The 17,755-nt window shown below is 37.2% G+C and overlaps 1 protein-coding gene across 2 annotated transcripts in view; it reads left to right on the top strand.

Moving 5' to 3' along the window:
* The first annotated feature begins 5,598 nt into the window (after window positions 1-5,598).
* Window positions 5,599-17,755, top strand: part of LOC133522319 (G protein-activated inward rectifier potassium channel 3-like) — a 33,118-nt gene continuing 20,961 nt past the window's right edge. Inside the window, exon 1 of one of the 2 annotated variants that reach the window (XM_061857625.1) lies at window positions 5,599-5,861. The gene's annotated coding sequence lies outside the window, so the exon portion shown is untranslated. The remainder of the gene's footprint in view (window positions 5,862-17,755) is intronic. The other variant, XM_061857629.1, reaches the window with a different exon arrangement.

Raw genomic sequence — 17,755 nt, 5'->3', positions numbered from 1 at the left:
CATCCGTAAAAGGGAAAAAAGACATCATAGAAAGGTTAAGTATATTTGGCTATATATTGTTTTCACTCGAATGAAATGTATAATATCAACAAGTTAATATTTTACGACCAAAATAATCATTTTCAATTGAATCCAGCATTAAATGTCGATTATGAGCCACCAACAGAATTCGCGTGTGATGTAAATTCTTACAGAGATATTAATGCAGATTCAAAGCTCCCACCTCTGATCATGTCTAATATTAAAAACTATTTAGACCGGTACATAAATATCTCATTAAATTAATACAAAACTTATTTGATTGTGGTAACTCACATTTCCATTAACTATTATGATAATTTATTTATTCAAAGAAAAAAGGTGGGGCCAAACTAATGTCATGTCACAAACTGCAGTGGCGCCACCTAGTAGCAAAGTTTGGCAGCCGCCTTCCCCATTCAGTGACCGCAAACATATGGCGCAGTACAGACAGCGCCATCTGTTTTGGATGTCAAACTAAGGTTTACCTCTCTACAACAATCAATAGGGAGCGTGCATGAACTATAGGAGGCAGCACAGGAGCCGTCAGATTTTTGGCGCGAGGCGTAAATGTGATGTTTTTTGTTCCGATGGAGCCCACAAGATGGCAGAACCTACTATGCACAAGAAAATACTTGACGTGTAAATGTGCCTGTTTATGGTTCCGATTCAGACCACAAGATGGCAGACCCTCCAACGCGCACGGTCCCTATTCTCTTTGCCAAAACGTTTATTATTTTTGTAGCCAACATCTAGCGTTAAGTAGCGGATTTATCAGTACTGGTACTTGACAATAGATGTCGCGACGAACAAAAAGTCTAATTCTCAACAATTTTCAGCTAATATTAAAACCGGATTAACCGGAACTTTATTGTATTGTATGTGTTGTAATTTTTTGCTCCGTGGTCGCGCTAGAAAGCTGCAGTTTAGCATGGATAGGTACATACTAATAGTTTAGCCTATTCTGTCAGAAAGGTAACTACGGAACCCTACACTGAGCATGGCCTGACATGCTCTTGGCACCCTCATTCTATCTAGTAACGGGGAATATTTTTTGTAATTAATACCATAGGGCACAAACCAAATAATAAATAGTGATTACCTATACGTATTTATGCCCGCTTTAGCCTAAGGGTAGGTTTGCATCGTTAAAAGAGGCTCGGACACATAAATAATACAGACTGGTAGTTACTAGTAAATCTAGTAATCTCTATACAAAGTGACATTCGTTATAATGATGAGGAACGCCACGCCACTTGTATGGAAAACTGAAGAATCGATATAGACCTATAAGTAATACCTACCATCGATTTTGGGGCTATTTGTAGCCCTATGAGATTGCTTAGAATTATGCGAGCCATGAATTAGTACAAGTACCTAGCTATATGTTATACAACTATGTATACTTAAGTATTTAAGTCGTTTAATTGTATTTTATCTAGGGGACTAAAGGCTGGTCATGTATAAAAGTGGTTGGCTACGTTGTTTCTTTATGTCGTTTCATTTCTCGGTAGTGGCTTCCGCATATAATATACGTACTATAAAATATGACAGGCTATTTGAAAGTCCTTTATGTCGCTTGGCCTGGCATACCTATACTTACCTAGTATAAAGAACCTTTTTAAAACTGTATAAGGTACAAATACTTAATTTGACGATATCTGTTTAATTGAGACAATTTTTTTTTTTGATTGTACAACTGAAACGGCCGTTATACCTAAAAAAACCAAAATTTCGAGGACAATTCAGTTTAAAAAAATGTTACGATGTATATAGAAGCTTATTTTCGTGATTATTCTTGATTTAGCTGCGGCGATGTCTCAAGGTAATAATAGTACATTACGATACAAGTGCGAAAAATAGGAAATTCGAAACGAGTGGCGATAAATTAAAACACGACCGAAGGGAGTGTTTTAAATCGACACGAGTTGCGAATTACCTATTCGCACATGTATCGTACAACGTTTTACAGTACATATGGCCCTTTAAATGTTCGACACAGTAACGTAATATGCTACTTCTCGCACTAGTGCTATAAAGTAGCCCCATATGTACTGTAAAGATTGTTATAAGTCTAAGACTTATCAGTCTACGTCTTAGACTCACTGACAATCATTCTGTAGCATAAGCAACGGTAGGCAGGCAAAGTCAGTACTCTGCCTGGTGCCTGCCTACCTTTGCTTATGCTACAGAATGATTTGAAAGAGATGAAAGGCATTAAAATACGAGTGTGGCATTATTCATAAAAACATCACACGAGTGTTTTATGGCCTAATTATGTATAGTTACAAAACAGCTTTATCTACACACATTTTATAAACTCTCTATGATGTGTTCAAGAACCGCATGTTACTATCGCCACATTAGCTTTTGGTCACACACGAGATTTCATTTCGAATAAAACGCGATCCCGATTGATTTATACAAGAAATGAGGTAGAATTTAAAAGTCATTGTTAAATCAATATCGTCGTTATTATTACGCAATTTCACGGATACAAAGAAATTTGTTCTAACAAAATTGTTTAACTCCTGCGGCGGTGTTGTGTTGGTGGAAGTGCTGTAATGTCGTTGTCAAAGTATACTGCCCTACCACATGCCAATGGGACGGCTTGTACTACAACAACCAAACTACAAGCTGCATGTCGCCTGAGAATTGTCCTTCACAATCAAACTAATACAAAAGATGTATTAGCCAGCTCAGATGTTAGAAATGCCGCCTTCTACCCCTGGATTTTATTTTAAGTTTGGAACTAAAATATACTGAATGAACGATTTAAATTGAAGTTGCTTTATTACTAATTACCATACATTTCTAACTACCGAATTCCCATGGGTACAGTAAACCTCAATTTATATTTGTTTAAAAAAATCGGGAGGTATCTAAATTTTTTACAATCACTCCCTATGCAGAGTTATCAAATCGTTGTTAACGAAGACCCAGAGAAATATTTTTTGTTTACATTTAATACGTTTTAATATAGGTATTACAATTGTTATTGTCTGATTTCTTTTTAGGTAAGTTTACGAGTATATGCGACCAAAGTTATGTGCAAGTTCTTAGAAGTACGAATAAGTAAATTAGGTAACTTAAACGCAATTTCTCGAGATAAAGAATCAGCACTGATACCTACTTGTAGCAACACTTTGCAACAACTCATTAACAAAACTTCGTCTGTAACTTCCTGCTCCGACTTAATTTTAGCGATTTCTAAAAATATATCTATCTATATTTTAATTTTCTTAGCAGTCAGTGCTGCAATTTTGCATTGCAACCGCATTCCAACAACATCCGATACTACTTCATCATCACCATCGGAATCGGGATGCACAGAGGCCGGCGGACGCACCGGCCCTGGCAATCGAAAGAGCAGCGGGGTCCTAATTCGATAATAGGTGTGCTCTTGAACGAGTCCATCTGTCATGTCGTGCCGAAAAGGTGTAGGGGGATTAAATGCGCTAGCTGTTATATCCTGTACCTGGTGAATAGGGTTGCTGCGCAATTATTTATTTAAATTCAGAACGGCTACGATGTCGTGTTGCGTTACTACTTTTAAAGTCTTTAGTCGGCACGCGGCGATTGAGGAACAAAAAGTGGATAGAGTCAAACCAATATAAGTTGGCAGCGACTTGAATAGCCCAGCGGTGCACGGGTTATTATAAACGACAAACTTTATGACGTTTACTTGATACGCTATCGTTAACTGTGTTCTCTATAGCCGCCATCAAAAGTATGTACAAATAAGGAGGGCCAACCGCGAAAAACGAAAATCAAAAGTTCGTTACAATCGCTCGAATATACAAGAACGATAGAAAGAAATTTGGATGTTCGTTTTTTGCGGTTGCTATAAATCCCAGTATACTTAGTTATTTTATTAGTTACCCATTTTAACGAGTAGGTAATAGCAATAGCAATGTAATAGAAATTGTTACTTTCTAATAATACTACTTACTGTTTTATTTAGATAGCTTAAAAAAGTATTATGACCTATGAAATCAAGAACGTAAACGAGAACGTATGGGAGATTGCAGAATTTCATGTTAATGATAAGACAAACCAATTAACACAAAACCTGCCTAACGCTGTCCAATCGAAAAAAAATACCACTCATTACTCTTAAAACTCATTTCTCTACTTCATTTGCGTATGAAAATGTTACACAATCGCCACTCACTATTGACCGCTCCCTTCTTCCAAAGAGTTTGTAACTAGGGGTCTTTCTAAAGTGGTCTGGTAGCAGGTTTGAATGATTGGCAAGACGTGCTACAAATGAGACGGGTTGACAAAAGGTAATGTCGAACAATCGAAGCGACAACTGGCGCAACGCGTGGAGGCGTTAGGGAATGCTATGTGGGATCGCGCTATGAATATTTGAGCGTAAGTTTCTATTTCATATTCAGGTAACTACATTATAGCTATTTTGTTTTACAAGGGGGCAAAGTTGATGTTTAACAGCTCGTGCTAATATTGATACCCGAGCTGGCGAAAGATTCCAAAATTGAACCACGAGCATAGCGAGTGCTTCGGGAAGAGAAATCTTGAGCGTTGCGAGCGTTTCAAGGCACGAAGGTTAAACAAACTTTGCCTTTTTTTTTCACCACACCAACGCGAAGACAATACTATGAAAAATACCAAAAAAAAAGAAACCAAATCAAATCCAAATGAACTTAATAAAAAAAAAATCATTAAAAATCATCTTATTCTACCAGCTAACATAAGGAAACAAGTTAGAATGTGCATCTGATTACTTTGCCCCACGTGTGGATAAAATGCAACTTTCTCAAGAGGGCTCTATCAGTTGTTGTGGTCAAAATGAAATATTCGCTATCTGAGCATAATTCCACAGTTTGGTTGCTCGTTACAGGGCCATGGCAAAACTATACCTCTTCAATCGAATGAAAAATAGGGACTTTGATTCGACGCAAAAGGTAAGTATACCAAGTAACATTTTACTAACTTTTGCTATATGAATGTTTAACTTTTAATTTGGTGCATTTTGAAAGCTAAGCAGCTTTGGAGTTTTTACAGTTGCAATAAAACAGAATTAACATAGGGACAGCGAGGTGCAGAATGGCATGGACACATTATGAATGAATTCATCCATTAAGTGGCTATGTAATTTTGCGGCTGGGAGGTACTTGTAGTTTACTTGTAGTCATACAGCAGATACAGCTATGAGTGAATGTAACGTTAAAGGGTTCTCTGTTTTGTATTAAGTATAAGGCAAAAATAACCACCCTATACATACACATCATCTTCTTGTATGTCTGTCCAACGAAAAATTTTTTAGGACTAGGTATGTAACGGCAATGAGGCTTAATTTGTGGATTTAAATCTAGCTCGTTAAAAGTTATGTAGCTTCACCTTAAATATTTCACACTTTCGAGGGCTTTTCTACTCATTAACGGATCTTTTCAGTATAGTGCTGTGATCCCTAAACAAAGTTAAACTGACCCTGCACAATCTGCAGCAAAATGGGCATAAAATCTTATCTCCAAAGGCCAACAGCGAACACCGTCAATTGTTTCCGAGCGCGTGGCTAGTTAACAAATAATCGCGGTCCACAATTGGAGTAGGTACCGGCGGAGTCCGCACGCATTGCCAGTCCACACTATCCTGGCGATCAGGCCGCTCGCCAAAAACCGGTACGATGGTGCAGCCCTAGTGTAGCGGCCCGCGCAGAAAAATTAAAAACAAACTGTTATTTTTCTGAGCTTGGTGTCTGAAATACGGCCAAGAAAATTTAAAAATTAATGATTCTAATTTCAAATCAGAATGGCGAGGATAGTTTGAAGTTGCGTGATTCCTGAAGAGAATCTGTGACTTTTGTGCTGATGACGTTGGTACGTATACGTTTTCTTAAAGTAGATTTAGATACCTGTTTTTTTAATTCAAGTCATCGAGAGGTAGATGTTTGTTAGGTACGCTTTTGGACATCTTTTGGACGCTGAAAATCGTACGGTGCAATAAATTACGTAAATTCTAGAAGTTGTGTACCAGCTTAAGGGACTCGAATCTAATGAGGTGTTTTCAGAGACAGAGATGAGACAGAGTATGAAAATACTTCTAATCCTGCTAGTGCCTATTTCCTAGCCCACGATGTAGTATAGCCTGTCCGGTTTCTAAGATTAAGTTCGCCATACGTACGTTACGCGTACCTGATCTTAGAAAAACGGACAAACTATACTGGCAATGGCATGTATGAAAATTGCGTGCATTTGTTTTTCCTACGACTTAAAGGTATTAGGTATACTAACACTAAAACTGTTTACCAACAACGAAAAGTAAAATGTAGGCAGGTATCGGGATAACAGCGAGCCTACCGCGAACCACGTTCGACGTGTTGCCTCTCTGTCGCACTTGTAAATTCATACGCAAGTGTGACATGGAGGCAACAAGTCGAACGTGGTTCGCGGTAGACCCTCAGATGCTACGAAGTCACGCGATTGGCGTTTTGTATCAAATATTGTCATATTAGCTAGGCCCCCCGGTGTCTAAAAGGTATACGAATAATCAGTTGAGTTGTTGTAGAAGGTACTTATCAACCACATCTTATGTTTGCTACTTCTAAACACTGCCGCTGATTCACACGTCAAATAATATTTGTTTCCTATGATAAAGTCAGCTGACAGACTTGGTATTCACGCGCACTAGGCGTTGAACTACATGATGTAGTAAACAGTGAATGCATTTGAATTGTAAATGAATGAAACATGTGTAGATATAAGTATTGTCCTATCAATACACCATGTGTAACTATATGTACTGAAAATGTCAAATACCTTTTTTATTCTGAACAAGTTCAATTTCATTATGGTTCCGCACATAGTGACAGATAATGTATTGATAACAGGACCTTGAAATATGTACCTAATATTCTTTAAAAATATAAGCCATCCACTACAAGAAAGGTTTTTTGGAAATACAATACTTAAGGGCCACTTGCACCAATTACTAACCCGGGGTAACCCGGTTAAAGGTAAATTGAGTTAACGGTTTAACCGGTTAACCCCGGGTTAGTGGGATGGTGCAAGTGGCGCTAAGGGGACGTAAATGGGGTTAAAAGGTTTTAATGACTTCTACGCGGACGAATTCGCGAGCTCAGGCTTCATATAAAACTAGTAAAGTTAATGCATATTTTGCAACAAAGCGCACCTCGTATATTATTGTTTTCATTAAGTGAATGGCCCCAGGTTCTATTTACTCAGCTTGGTACACGGACAACTTGTCTGTCAAACCAAACTACCTTTATAACTTCACAAGTAGCATATATGTGCTACAAACTCTCAAAATATGAGTGCGATTTTGAATCTTACCTCCCAGAGATAAGTTACGGTTTGTAAACACGTTATAGGGAGGTATATGTGGAAAAGTGCAGTCGTAAATCGAGTGGTATCTAGGAATTTAGATGTCAGTTGGATTCTTGGACGTAATGGAGACAATTAGAAAATAAAGACTGGCATTATCCATACAAAGTCGAGGGCGCCGCAGTAGCGCATTTTCGGTTCCATAATTATATTATATTATTTTAATAGTTCTTTTGACTTACGACATATAAAACCTTAAATCACTCACCTGCAATAGGTGCTTACCAGCAGTAAAAAAATATCGTGAAATCGTTATTTAAGTTGTTTGGGTGATTTGCAAATAAATTGTACGTAGTTAATAGTTAAGGATGTTTAATTAGTCTTAAGTTAATTGATTCCATTTTGTTACGAAAATTAACTATGTAAATTGTATTGGATTGTATTTAATGTACTTTATTCACACATATATAAGCCCATAGCATACGCTAACACACTTTCATGGATATAATTTAAATAGAAACTGCTTAGTTATCGTAACACAAATGGAATCAATTAACTTCAGACTAATTACAGGTCCTTAACTATGTACAGTTTTTTGCAATTCACCCATCTATGGGACTAACAACTATGAGATAGAACAAATTATCTTGATTTTCTAAATTTAATATAATTTTCACCTAAATAAAATACTTCCTCGTGTATATAATGAGTTGCTTAGGTACCAATACCCTGGATCGGGTGAGTTTTCCGAGTATTTATGTAGTTTTGAATATATAAAATTGTTAGTAAAAATTGTGTTAGATTCATTTATTTTATTTAAACAATTTTTTACCATATGACGGCCACATCGGTGAACACCATTACTTACATTATGACGCTTACATTGGTTTCCCGGATCAAAGGGTGTCATAAGCTCTCGTGAGGATTCCTCTATTAACTCGGCGAGATTGTACAGGTGAAACAAAACTACAGAAACGTACTTACTGCTCTTTTTACTAGATGAATAGATTTGAGGGCTCAGTAAGTGGCGTGTAGTGGCACTATCGCCATCGCGACTGTGTTGCAGATTGACAGTCCATATTACTGAGTTGTCTCCGATTTCTAATGCTTTAGTCAGGTAGCTAGGCTAGTCATAAAATACTAAGTAGAGGTAACAGGATAAAAGGCTATTATGACATACATTACATTCACGACAGTACGTGTGGTCCATAACCTTCTAAAACTCTATCAGGTGCTTATCATATTCTGTGCATGTGTGGTGGCAAATAGTGTGAGACCTTTAATTAATGTTTAATTATAAGTATAAAATCTTGATTTAAGAGTTTTTGTGGAAAAACAACTTTTCTATGGGATCAATCCCGTAATAGAGAAAATAAAAGGATTTAGCATTCAATTAATCATTTTTTCTGGGTTAAGGTCAGATGGCAGTCGCTTTCGTAAAAACTAGTGCCTACGCCAATCCTCGGGATTAGTTGCCAAGCGGACCCCAGGCTTCCATGAGCCGAGGCAAAATGCCGAGACAACGAGAGGAAGAAGATTCTTAAATTTTCCGTAGTTCTGTAGAAAGCGACCAACTTTGTCACACACACTTGAGTCTAAGTGACTTACACCATAATTAACTCAAACGATTTGGTCGCTTTTTGCATTGATAAAAAAATTGAGTTAGCCTTTTTTTGCATAACTCCGGTCCCCAATTTTAGGGTTACTTCCATATAAAAAAATTTTTTTCTCATATTTGCCTAATCATTGAATTAAAAAACTTCACTTGAAATGGACATATCGCTAATTTGGTTATATGGTAATTTGGTAGTATGGCGGCATAGTCATATTGATCGCTCGACTATGGAATTACGCGAGCATAAAAATAACCTATAATAATAACTTTATTGGTATATTTATTGCATGATCTTTAAATAATTACGGGGTTTGTAACCATTGAGAAATATTTTGCACATTTAACGGGGTCATGACACGGCGACGTTGAGAAATAAAGGGGCCAATTCAAACAGGTACACTGACATCAGAATGATATCATTTAGCTATTGTGAGTTTCGGTCGCGCCAATACATGTATGAGCGAAATACACGATAGCTAAATGACATCATTCAGGCATCATTCTGATGTCAGTGTACCTATGTTCGAAGTGGCCTGTAAGGCCCAGCTAATGAAGATCGGGTGAGTCAGCTGTGAATTGACCGTGACGAGAGACGCCGCACTTGTTCTAATCCAATCATACGAAATTGAGTACCTATCATAGGTGTGTAACCTAAATGTCCTAGTGCTGGACATAGTCCCAATATAGTTGGCATCTTTAAGGGGCTGTCAACACCCAATGTCCTTGAAATTGATGTTACTTAAACAGTTTTTTAAGAAAGACTATTTGTTTTAGTAAAGTAAGAAAAATATATGTTAATATTAATTATATTTCAAAGACTGTGGCCGTACTCGATACATGATTGAACGAAATCGGCTCGATAGAAAATAATTGCAAAGATTGGTCTTAAAATCACAATTAAACGGTTATATGTCTTTATTGTTTTGACTTATGGGTCTGCAATTAAAATCACAATTTCGAAACATTTATATCTAAACCGCTAACGAGTAAAATATTACGTTAATAATCCACTTTTTTTTATTTAAATAATTTTCTTATTATTCCCTTGCCCAGGCCCAGTATCATGCGACAGTGCTATCTCATTTACTCCGATAGAAATAGACAGTGTGCGCGCTTTAGGTATTGACAGCCTCTTAATAGCCACACGAACCTGGCCTACAATCCACGTTACGCTCTCAATTACAACTACATTCTGAAATAACAAGTTTTACATTCATGGGCCTTCCGGATCTAGTTGAAAAATAGGCAAGCCGGTGAGAAATGTGTTCTTTATACGCCCCGTTGCTATATTATTCCTATTACATTAAAAAAACGGACAAGTGCGAGTCGGACTCGCCCACCGAGGGTTCCGTACTTTTTAGTATTTGTTGTTATAGCGGCAACAGAAATACATCATCTGTGAAAATTTCAACGGTTCTATCACGGTTCATGAGATACAGCCTGGTGATAGACGGATAGACGGACGGACAGCGGAGTCTTAAGTAAATGATAGGGTCCCGTTTTACCCTTTGGGTACGGAACCCTAAAAACCATATTACTTGGTTTATTGGTCAATGGTATAATACAAAATAAAATACAACAACACAAATTGCTATGGGTATATTTTTGCCCGAACAACTGAGCTGCGGTTTTGGTGCTTTACCACGCATTATTCTAAGGTTCTAATAATGGTATATACAGTGGAACCGATAGCACGAATCTCAAAAGAAACGTCAAAAACTTCGTGTTAATGAGATTTCATCTTATAGAGGCGTAGGTTCCGCGCTTTGAGCTCTGTTGGCCTAGCGGTGAGCGTGCGACTTTCAATCCGGAGGTCGCGGGTTCAAACCCCGGCTCGTATCGTCCCAATGAGTATTTCGGAACTCATGTACGAAATATCATTTTGATATTTATCAGTCGCTTTTCGGTGAAGGAAAACATCGTGAGGAAACCGGACTAATCCCAATACGGCCTAGTTTACCCTCTGGGTTGGAAGGTCAGATGGCAGTCGCTTTCGTAAAAACTAGTACCTATGCGAATTATGGGGATTAGTTGCCAAGCGGACTCCAGGCTCCCATGAGCCGTGGCAACATGCCGGGACAACGCGAGGAAGAGGCGGAGCCAAATATTTATTCAGCTTTAAGTTATGCTCGTGTCACATAGCCACTAGTCTATAACGATTGTCTGTAATGTGAGTTATTGACCGAACGAAAGTGAAGATCTCCGTCACAGTATGTCCGGATGTTCTCCTCTACAGGCCGCATTTTTCAACTAATTGTCGTGAAATTTGGTAAACACGTTCGATAATTATATAGATTTTTTGTAGATTAAGTTTTAGGAAATTTTCTATGTAAATGCTGGAGCCATTGGGGATTCGCTAGGTCTACATCTCATAAACTATTTAGACAACTAGAAACAACCCCGTCTAAGCGCGTTCCCGGCTGAGTACTTAAATACTGGGATGCCGGTACAAGGTTGTCAAACAGGCCATAAGTATAAACTCAAAGTAAACTTTGAGCCTAATATTTTCTAGTTTTTAGGGATTTCATACCCAAAGGGTCAAACGGCCTATTACTGAGACTTCGCTGTCCGTCCGTCCGTCTGTCACCAGGCTGTATCTCATGAACCGTGATAGCTAGACAGTTGAAATTTTCACAGATGATATATTTCTGTTGCCACTGTAACAACAAATACTAAAAACAGAATAAAATAAATATTTAAGGGGGGGCTCCCATACAACAAACATATTTTTTTTTGCCGTTTTTATAAATAATGGCACGGAACCCTTCGTGCGCGAGTCCGACTCGCACTTGCCCGGTTTTTTAATAAGCTACTGCCATTGCCATCTAAACTTATCCAGAGTAAACCTGACTTAACATCAGTATTTCCATTTGTACAAAATTTTTACAGACTAATACATATAAATTTCATAAAACTTTTAACTATTTTGGCTGCTCTTATCTCTGTAATTCTACAAGTAAGGACCTTAGTAGGTTTGGGAGTCGGCAGCTTACTCCGCCGGTACCTACTGATAATTTACTGAGTCGCGTGATCCAAATCACACTAGCTATAGTAGGGCATTTGCCTACAATCAAATCACTGGTCAATTGTGTACAGTAATAGTCCAATAGCCATATGAGTCAGGAATAGATTCTTCCTGCTTCATTCATAGTTAGTAGAGGTAATCGTTGCAATAAATCCTGGTTCCCGCTGCCGGTGAAGACAATAAAATGGGATGCGAATTATGCTCTGGATGGTCATCCCCATTGCATTATATTGATACCGTCGACTGGCCGTTTATAGATCTTATTGCAGTGAGATAAGGTCCTATGCCAATGACTGGGTAACTGGTTTGCTTTTAGTTTCCATATCCATTGATCGTAGGCGTTTAGGACTCGGCGTGCAAAAATCAGTTGTAACTATGTGTACGACCTAATCTGGAGCAATACGTAAATAAGTACTTTCGGTCACACAAACACAGAAAAATAAAAGTTGTCTTTTTCATTGCTGAAGGTATAGGATTGTGGAAACCTTATTTCTAAGTACCTATGATCGGTCAAAACTCCTCCGAAGTATTTTTGGACTGTATCAAATTGAAGGACATTTGTTAGACTAAAGTTTTAATTTCAAATGTCTGTGTGACTGACTACTACTGTGAGCCTTGGGTTTATGCAACGCTCAAGGGCTCACTGCGAAAAACGAAAATGGAAATTTTGCTATCTGCCTTTTAATCGCTCGAATACGAATACGAAATTCCGTTTTTCGCGGTAGGCTCTCGGTTATGTACCTGAACCTGACCCTCTCACACTGGTTCGTCCGAAAGTTCTCAATGGCAATAGCTACCCTTGGGCACAAAATGACCCGTTCCTTTACTTTGTAAAGTGTATCTCAGCCATATATCTTTATTATTTACTTAAGTACGAGTAAAATTATATATTTACACATGTAAGTGTCAGAACTTGAAATACAAGTTTTAACTTTGCAAAAACCAACTCGTGTGACCTTAGGACACAATAATATGTCAAAGTCATTAATACACCACCAAGAAAACTGTGATACCTGAGCAACTAATAAGTATATGTGTTGTATATGTTAGGCGATAGCTCTATTAGACTAGATTTCTATCATCTACTACAAAATGACCGCGAAATTTCGTTTCCAACCCATTACTCGTTACTTGCTGCTTGCTGGCATTGTTTCCATTATTTGAATGCCGAAAGTACCTAAATTGCTAAATAATTCAGAGATTAATGTTACTGTAGTACTAAAACTGCTTTATTTTGCTAAGTGTTATACGTAATGTACACTGATTGAGGTGGCAGATTTGAGATACAAAAAAATAATTTAATAAATATACCTACTATACATGTCACTTTCACTTGTTTTTAATTTTCATAGCTTCCTGTCTATGCATTTTAATAAAAGGATGGCCGTGACGTTGCGATTGAGAGATAAACACATGGGTTTGAAACAAAGTCGTCGCAGTTCTATTTTTATAGAGACGAGGTAGGTCGTGTTATAATTAATTTGTATAATTTCAAGTTTGAACATACTTAGGTAGGAATGGCTATATCATCTGTCTACTTTATTATTTTATCCTACTATGTATTTTTAAAAATGTAAAAGTAAAAATCTCGATTAGTAATGAGGATCTACCACGAAAATCGAAATTTCGTTAATAGACCTCTCGAATACGCAAGAATGATAAATGAATGATAGAGATGCAGAGAAAGAAATTTCTACTTTTGCGGTAGGCTCTAAGGTAGGATGATTATTTCGGGAATCGTATTGATTAAAGGAGGTAAATAGGGCAATTAAAGTTAGTAGCACATGAATATTAGTACTAATTACTAGTATATACATTAAATACTAGTATTAACGTAGGTACTTTATTTGCCCATTAGGGTAGAGAGGATTTAGTTTAGCGGGCGAAGATTCTTGTTAATTTCTTGACAAATTGGATTACCTCGTTAATATTTTTTTATCTTACAAATTGACATATAGATAGATAGATAGATAGATAAAATCTTTATTCAACCACAACTTACATGCTTTGTGACACAAACAAATAACAAGAGAGAAAGAAAATTGACAAGAGACAAAGAAAAAGTAACATACAGTTTGACACTAATAACATATGGTGATGATGTTATACATGTAACGTTCCATATTATGGGTGTGCGTCGTGTAAGCACCACATTGGTATTGGAGCCTCGTTACGAGTAATAATGGCATAAGCGCCGATCACTACTGTTTCTTAACTTTTTAATCGGCTATCTAGCTTATGCTTTAATACAGTTGACGACCAGACGTATGCCAGCAAATTACTATTTTTTTTTGTACATCGTGTCTCCAGCTCAATTTCGCTCTCTATGAGTTATGTATGACAATTATTTGACGATTGGGTACGGACCCGATCGTCAAATAATTGTCATATTTGTCATACAGAGATATGGTAAAGAAAACAGGTACCAAACATTCGTAGGAATGTATTTCGAGTTCGTTTGCCTTTTTGACCGTATCTTGGTAATCATACAATTGGAGCGGACGTCCTTTCCAAAGGTTAAAGACTATAAGTGTACTACGTGGTCATCAAATTTAGATTTAGTTTTCCACCTGTATAATCCTAGTTTTTATGTACAGTCAACTGCAGAGATAACTGTGCCCTTAGACAATTTTCTGACTGTACTAGTTTATGCCTGCGGCTTCGTCTGCATAACATTGTTAAACGCTTAATTTAATGCTTATTGGCTTAATTTATGTAATGTGTTGATAAAACACTATATAATCACTATTATCAATTGCATTGTTAGCAATGGTGTAACTTGTAAGGTACCTGTACTAAGGATACTTTTTATGGTAACTTAATGAGGAATACTTTTTGCATAAATCCCATGAATAAAATTGTTTTTAAATATTGTAGATCTTACCTAAACCATATGAAGAGTGGTTTGCGCTTACAGCGGTTAAGGTAGATACAGCTTGAGTGAAAAGTTTTTATACATATCTCATAGTTAGGGTTCCAAAAATTGGATATCCCGACAAAAGCTCAAAAAATCCTCATATTTCCTGAGTGGTGATCTTCTCCAAAAACGATTTAATCCTAGACCTTTAATTCGCCATATACTGTAGCTACAGCATAACCTACCCTTTCATCTTATAGAGTGTAATATTATTCAATTTTATAGAGTGTAAGAGCGATTACAGCGGCAGTTAAGCCCTAGGAGGCTTTGTTCGCTGGAATTATCGTGAGAATGTAATTTTTTGTGTTAATAAATAAAATAAAAAAAAAAAAATCTGCCCAGACTTGACTTGAGACTTAGGGTTTCTAAAAAATGGAATCCTGACAGGACCAAAATTCCTGACATATCAGGGGAAATCCTGACATATAGCTGAATGTATTATACTCACTAGTATTTAAGTGAAAATTAAAATAGATTTACTTTCAAATTAAGAGGGGGTTTGACCCCGAAATTGTTCTTATTAATAATTAATAAGTTATTATATTGAATTTTGACATGGCATGACATGAAATCAAGGGCAAATGCTATGAAAAAAAATCACTCGTAAACTAGACTACATTTTCGAGGGCAGACTCTAAGCAACACCTTAAAAGGGTAAGTTGGGTTGATAAATAAAATTCACGAAAACGTGTCTATATTTCATTTATGTTCAATTGTATATCGTTACCCTGCATACCTTAGCAGTATAATCTTAGTATAAAATATTAAATTAATATAAAATATACCGAGGTTTGACTACCGAAATTTCAATCAGAAGTATACTTTCAGAGTTAGATAAAACCGTAAATCGACAAATCTTTCGTCGCAGGTTTCTTTTTTAGGGTTCCGTACCCAAAGGATCAAACGGGACCCTATTACTGAGACTCCGCTGTCCGTCCGTCCGTCTGTCACCAGGCTGTATCTCATGAACCGTGATAGTTAGCCAGTTGAAATTTCTACAGATTATGTATTTCTTTTAACCGCCGTTATAACAACAAATACTAAAAACCGAATAAAATAAATATTTCTTTCCAATCTCGAGGTTCTCATCCAATCACCGAAGTTAAGCAACGTCGGGCGGGGTCAGTACTAGGATGGGTGACCGTTTTTATAGATAATGGTACGGAACCCTTCCTGTGCGAGTCCGACTCGCACTTGGCCGGTTTTTTCATATTCTTTATTTCTTTTTAATTTCCTGGTTTTACGCGCCCTTTTAAGGCTTCGTTCTAGTAGAGAACCACCGCGCGACCATCTATCGAATTATCCTAGGATAGTACAAAACGCCAAGTCAGAATCACCCTTGATCCACATAAGAATCATGAGATGAACCAGAACCTATTACTCAAAGCTAAGATTCTAACGCGCAACTAGCCACTTATCGAATCATCCTTGGAAACGGTACAAAACGCCACAGGATCACCCTTGATTCACATAACACATAAGATGAACCAGAACATACCTCAAAACTAAGGTCACATGCGTGACTAATTACTGGTCTCCGTAATTGAGACCGGCCTTGGGCACTCCGGTCCGTGACGTCACACTTTTCATTGGCCACCTTCGTGCATTTATAATTATGCAGTGCACATGTCATGCGAGCATTTATAATCGCTTTCAAGCTATGTGTATCAGTTATGTTACACTGATTTTTTATCGGATGACTGTTTTTTGTTGGACGGGAAGATATTGTCGATGAAGTTGACGCACAATATTTTTCGATGAACGTCGGTCGGTAAGGTAGGTTATCTAAGTAAATATGTCTTCGTAATCAAAGGCTCTGTAGGTAAATCTTTTGACGACCGGTTTGGCCTAGTGGGTAGTGACCCTGCCTACGAAGCTGATGGTCCCGGGTTCAAATCCTGGTAAGGGCATTTATTCGTGTGATGAGCATGGATATTTGTTCCTGAGTCATGGGTGTTTTCTATGTATTTAAGTATTTATATCCTCTTAAGGCCCAGCCATAGAAATGAAAAATCCAAAATTTGCCACTGGAATTTGAATCTATAGTGCACGGAATATAGTTGATTTTATTTTGTTTGAAAATTGCACGAAACAAAACAAATGCAACTCTGTCCTAATTGAATATGATTTAAATTTCATCGAACTGAATATGTCCTATAGGTAGGACCTTGGGCCTTACGAGGATATATTATATATATCGTTGTCTAAGTACCCTCAACACAAGCCTTATTGAGCTTACTGTGGGACTTAGTCAATTTATGTAATAATGTCCTATAATATTTTAAAAAAAGGCTTAAAGATCTATTAATACCATAATAGGAATTGTAGTGAGACTAGAGAGTTATACCTAATAGCTATACCTATTTATAAAGCCGAATAGCGTAACCGTGGATTGCGAATTAACGGACCTTCACATGAAAACTAAGGAAAATTTCAAGTTATGTAGGTAAGCTTTTCTCTAATCTTTGTCATTCCGGTAACGTGGCGGTAGGTGATGTTTTATAACCTATAACACCTACACAGCTCACTCACTATTAAACATTTTATAATCTTCCTCAATTTTATACAATTTACTAAAATGGCATAAATTTTACAAGGTTTTCCGCAATATCGTGGACGTAGGTGGCTATCAAGACATCCGCCGAGCGTTAACAGGGTAAAGTATGGCGATAGCGCACATCCTTACGCTGGAGGATGGATGTGTCAAAACGGAACAATCGTCCTGAATAATGATATGACATAATGACAACCACAACACTCAAAACTTTTCAACTGACCTAATAATTGCCAAATAAAATAAAATATTTCCTACATTTCAGATGAATTTTCGTAATTTATGATTTCGATATATTTATTTATTTAAGTCGTCAAAT

Source organism: Cydia pomonella, chromosome 10, assembly GCF_033807575.1.
Source record: "Cydia pomonella isolate Wapato2018A chromosome 10, ilCydPomo1, whole genome shotgun sequence".
In the NCBI taxonomy this organism is placed as follows: Eukaryota; Metazoa; Arthropoda; class Insecta; order Lepidoptera; family Tortricidae; genus Cydia; species Cydia pomonella.
This window is presented reverse-complemented; position numbering and strand designations above follow the sequence as displayed.